Genomic DNA, 6,000 nt, shown 5'->3' with positions numbered 1-6,000 from the left:
CCAGCTACTTGGGAGGCTGAGGCAGGAGAATCACTTGAACCCCAGAGGCAGAGGTTGCGGTGAACCAAGGTCACGCCATTGCACTCCAGCCTGGGCAACAAGAGAGAAACTCCATCTCAAAATGAAATAAATAAATAAATAAAATAAAAATTTTATCCATCAAATGTTTAAAGACAGCGACAAGTAAATGGGAGTTGGCTAAGGAATTTATCGTATGTGGTTCGAATATCCTGGATGACAATTAAAATATGTCTCAAGGTCTTTTCTGGGCAGTAACTCTGTGGAAATGCCTCTGCTGGAATCCTGGAGTTTGGAGCCTGTGATGTAGTGAAACAGAGTAGACCTCTGAGGCTTATCTGAGGGACTGTCTTCTAAACAGAAGCTCCTGGAAAGTTATTTCAAATGGAAACATTGAGTTATCTGTTTTGAGAGAGCTGAGAGAAGCAAGTGGAAGGACTGGAAGATCCAAGAAAGCAAACATGGAGGTATTAGTCAGCATGTATTAGTATTACTGCAATGGGCACAGGTCATGGCTGCCATTGCCAATAAGAAAAAACTGCTCACTGATCTTGAAACTGCCTTTGCAAAATTATGACTGAGACAGTGAAAGAGATCTAACCTTACTGACTCCATCTTGGTTCTAACCTTTAAGCTGTCCTTGTTCCTTTCTGGGCGTAGGCCGAACTAACTTTGGGAGAAACTTAGTTTATAGTTTAAAACAAAGCTGATAACAGTCCTTTCCCAGAACAAACCTCCTTCTTGCCTGGAGGGCAGACTGCCTTTGTAGGACTAACAAATTAGCCACAAGGTGAGAAGTTATGGCTTAGGAGTCATGCATCTGGAGGCTACAAGAATCTGGCCCTCTCTAAACTGCTCCTAAGATCAGTGCTTGAGATATTTTGCAGACCCTGCACTTGATGGATCAGCTGGCACTACCCAGATGGATAAACTAGATCATCTGATCTTGCGGCCCCCACTCAGGAACTGACTCAACATAAGAGGACAGCTTCAACTTCCCATGATTTCATCTCCTACCTAACCAATCAGCACTCTTTGCTCACTGGCATCCCCCTACCCACCAAGTTGTCCCTAAAAACTCTGATCCCCGAATACTCAGGGAGACTGATTTGAGTAATAATAAAACTCTGGTCTCCCGCACAGCCGGCTCTGAGTGATTTACTCTTTCTCCGTTGCAATTCCCCTGCCTTGATAAATCAGCTTTGTCTGGGCAGTGGGCAAGGTGAACCCATTGGGCAGTCACAATCTCACTTAGTTCAGGTTTTTTAAGGTGTACTCTGATGTCTCCTTCAGGTCTGGAAGTCCTGAGGCATAGCGCAATATATGGACAGAGAAGCAAATTGAGAAAAGCAGAGAGTTACAGAATGGAAGGTTATATAGAGGGCAAGGAAGACTGCAAAGTCAGCAAAAGCAGGAGCAGGAGCTGTAGCTTTTACAGACAATGTTGCAATTCCTCTTTACAGTAGATAAAATAATAAGACAGAAAGAGGGGAGACCCCTTTGGTTAGTTATCCTGAAACAAACAGGGAATCAAAAAAATGATACATGGCCCATAATATAGAAAGATAACAAAAACGAAAGACACAGAAATAGCAGTGTTGGGCATGGCTCCAGGAAAATCAGTAAACTAGATAAACACTGTAAACCAAAAACAAAATGATAATCCCCCAACTGACTGAAGAGACTCCTTTCTCTTGCCAAAGAGGATCCCCCAAAAAACTGAAAAACTAGTTCAGGCCATAGCAGGAAATGGGAGTCAGACAAGCCTCATTAAGCCCCCTCCCTTTGGGGTTTCGGCACAACTGACCAGGATTAACATTAAAAGAGAGAACATAAAACTACAAAACAGACTCTATAGCAATAAAGTACCAAATTCCAACCTGACACTGGTGTAGTATCACATGACCCTGAAGGAAATCAAGGCATTTTACCCCAAAATGTATTTAATTGACATATTTTAAAAGGGGCCTGACGAGATGTCTCTTGTTGGGGAAATTGGCATTCTGTGGAGAATCTCCTTCCCTTTTTAAGTTTTTTTCTGGATTCAGACCTTAAAAATCTGACATGTTTTAAGGTCTGAAAAGAGACATTTACCGTCTACTCTCTCTGGAGCCTACTACCGAGAGGCTTCATCTACATAACAAGAAACTTGGCTTCCACAGCTCCCATTAACTCAAGCATTTCTTTCTGGTGACTTCAACTTTAGGCAAAGCTTAACTCTTTCCAAGACAACCAGAAAATCTTTGAAATCCACCTAAGACCTGTAAGCACTCCCTCTACCACCTCTCTGCTTCAAGATGCCCCACCTTTCCAAGCCAAACCAATGAATACCTTATGTTTTATACCTTTACTTACAACTTCTGTCTCCCTAAAAATATATAAAACCAAGTTTTAGCCTGGCTACCTTGGGCACATGTTCTCAGGACCTCTTGAGACTGTACCCCAGGCCATGAGTACTCATATTTGGCTCAGAATAAACCTCTTTAAATATTTTACAGAGTTGGCTTTTTATTTCAACACTTTTGCTTTTGTGTTTAATTTTATTTTGTTTTTAGCTATTTGGATTTTGTTTATGTGTGCCCAAACTGTTTTAGTTAATTTAAACACTGCTTACTAACAGATGTATTTTGAATAACCTCAAGTAAACACACTGAAACTGGAATAGCCACTGAGGATTTTAGGTAAGCATTTAGCATATGCTCTCTTAGCACACTACTAGGGAGGGACTTACATACAATGAGAAACGGGTACATAAATTCAAACTGTGCTCCAGTAGTGAGTATTTGTAAGCTTGGCTTTTAATATCATTGCCAGAATGATCAATTCTATGAAGACTGCAATATACTAAGGTATTTCTAATCTATACCTTTTCCCTCTCCCTCTTTCTCTATTATATTTCTAGAAACGTGGCTTTTTGTAGAGATTGCAAGAGTTTTTGTTTGTTTGATTTATTTGATTTTTTTTTCCTATTTTAACTGAAGACATATTTATAGTATTTTCTCAGAGGGTATTCTTTTGAATTATCACTGAAAATGTTGCCATCAGAGACAGGAAAACACTGGAGAGTGATTCAGTACAACATGCCCTTTTGTCTAATAAGAATTTGCTTCTACGTGACTCTTAGGTTTGTTGCTCAAAGATCAGCAGCATGTTCAATTATTCATGGTTTCTAATTAAGCCCTGCTGATTGTACCTAAATGGAAACTTTATTTTGGAGAGAATGTGCTCTTAATGTTTTTCAATATAACAATAATTTGTCAGACCGTGACATAAGTCTCTTTAGGATCCTTAGGAACCTGTTTGTTTGGTTTAGAACTCACATATAGCTATTAGCCATCATGTTGAAGTTCCTTAACTTGTTTATTTCATGTCTTGTTTAAAGATGATGACATCTGATATTTTGCTAATGTCTGTATTGGAAGTATTGCAAAATTCCAAAGACTATTCTGTTGCTATGCAGTTGTTTAGCACTTGTAGCACGGAATACTAAAATGACCTTAATTTCAAAGCCAAATAAAATAATTTTGAATATCATATATATATTGAATATATCGAATTGAGTGTCATATATATTTGAATATCATATATATATCACATATGTCTGTGTGTATATATATATATTTGCCTCTTCTTTTTGGTTTGTGTTGATGAACAGTGCCTCACATAAAATCTGGCCAGCTTTCATTACTTTTGGCAATATTCACCCTCTAATCAAAGGAATGTTTGATTTTAAACATGACTATTTCCCCATTATGTCTTTCCCTTAAACTCCCCTAAGGTAAATCTTCCAAAAGCTTAATCAATGTATGATTCCTCAAAACACTGAAATTTAGATTATTTTAGCCACATGCTCTCAAATCAAAATGACTATAAGCATTTTTAATAATTCCATTCTTATCTTTCCTTAATTTTATGATCTTAGTATATTTCCTTTTTCACATATTTAATAGGTAAAAAATATCAAGTGAATATATTAAATTATACAGATCTCTTTAATGTATTTTCATTTTTTGCAAATGATCCACTGATAAGATAGAAATGAATATTCTAGTTAGTCTGAACAATAAAACGGTGACAACAGGATAAAGTTCTGACTTATCTATTTTGGCTAATAATATTAATCCGATTACATAGAGAAATTGTCATTCTATTATTTCATAAAAAGACACCCCAGGTTTACTACCTTCAAAAAGTAAATTATCTTTTATAGACTGTTTCTGATATTGGTGAAAAATATTTTTTCTTATTTTCTCCTATAGAATTTACAGAGATTAAGGATGTAACTTGAATACAATTATATCTCGATTAAAATAAAACTTGTATCTTTATTTGATATATAAATACATATTAAAATTACTATAAACTCAAATTTGTATTTTTATTAGTAGGTATAACACTGGGCCTTGAATTAGAATAACAAAAAGGTATTTAGGAATTACTTGAATTTTATCAAAGCTTGGAACTAAAATTTAAGACAGTTTAAATATTTTTAATATACCTTTTTCTAGATAATTTAATGTTTAACTAAAAAACCTTATCATTTCACTTATTGTGATAGAAACACAGTGTGAAAAGAACAATTTCAAGCTTTTGACAAATTTTTATACCTGACCTTAACCAGTTTAACATGTGTTTGTAAATAATTATTATATACCATATATTAAGAAAGGATTGCAGATAATGTTATGTATGCCGATAACTAAATACTAGAATAACATAAAATATGGGAACATATAGCATTCTAATGGAATATTTAGTTTTAAGAAAAAGACAAGATAGATCTTCTGACAACATATTTATCTCATACTCCATATCATATCGACAATGACCATTTGATTAAGTTCTTTAAATTAGTCCTTGGATAGCACATCATACCAACTGAGTAAGAACTGACTCCCTAAATGCTGTGTTGACAAAAAACTTATTTGCGTGGAACCATTTTTTTTATACTTTTTTTTTTTTTTTTGCAAATGAAAATTTATTACTATGGTGTTTTCAACACCGAAATTTATGATCTTGGACTTTCCTTCTTGCCGTTGTATAGGGCCAAAAGAGAGACATTGGCTACTTTGACAGCCTTAAAGCAGACTCCAGGAATGTCACCAACAGCATGACTTTTTCGACCAAATCCAGCAACCAGAGCTTCATCGTTTTCCTCACCATCATTGGGTACAAAGGCTCTGATTTTCTTGCCATTCTGATGCACTGGACCCTGACACACTTCCTAGTGGCAGAATTTGGCTGTTTGGCTTCAACTCCTACTTTTCCCAGCACCATTCCTGCAGGAGAAGCACCTCCAAAAGGGTTGGTCTTTGGGGCTGTGCCTCAATGGGCTTTCTTGGTGTTTATCATGCCACTTCGGGTCTTTTCGGTGACTACGGAGCTTCCTAGCAGTACGAAGTACATGACACTTGCCCATCCTGCCAGCGCCATGGGCCTGGGCGAAAGAGAGACTTTTAAACTTTCTAGAAACTATTTGTTCATTAAGAGCACATTGTGTTTTGGATGATTCTGAAGTGGACAAAACACTTTACCATAGAAATACTTTAATGCTAATGGAATTATCATCCACCCTTGAGTTTGGGTTTTATTTTATTTTATATTGCCAACCTGTTTATGAACAATATTAAGAGTGATTTACATAGGGCTACATGATGACAATTGTTCACCCATTTTAGGATGTCTATGGGTAATTAAATATCCAGAATTTAATTTGAATGTGGATTCTGTTTATGATATTTGTTTATATTATTGCAGGTGGAGAGATTTATAAAACAATTTTCTGATTTCTCTTACCTTGTCACACAGATTTTGCTAAGGCTCTGCAATTTTTGTGGAATGCACTACTACTGCATTTTCTGTTAAAAAGTACTTTGAATAGTTTTCAGGATGTTATTGTAAGGAAAAAGGCCAATATTTTTATCTTTTGTAATCTTCAAACTAGCATTAAAATAGACTGTTTCCACAAAAATATAATATAGA

At 36.0% G+C, this 6,000-nt stretch overlaps 1 pseudogene; it reads right to left on the bottom strand.

Moving 5' to 3' along the window:
• Positions 1–5,026: 5,026 nt before the first annotated feature.
• LOC116463968 (small ribosomal subunit protein uS12-like) lies at positions 5,027–5,444 on the bottom strand (annotated as a pseudogene).
• Positions 5,445–6,000: the final 556 nt, after the last annotated feature.

The sequence above is a fragment of the Hylobates moloch genome, unplaced genomic scaffold, assembly GCF_009828535.3.
Source record: "Hylobates moloch isolate HMO894 unplaced genomic scaffold, HMol_V3 SCAFFOLD_3, whole genome shotgun sequence".
NCBI classification, from domain to species: domain Eukaryota; kingdom Metazoa; phylum Chordata; class Mammalia; order Primates; family Hylobatidae; genus Hylobates; species Hylobates moloch.
This window is presented reverse-complemented; position numbering and strand designations above follow the sequence as displayed.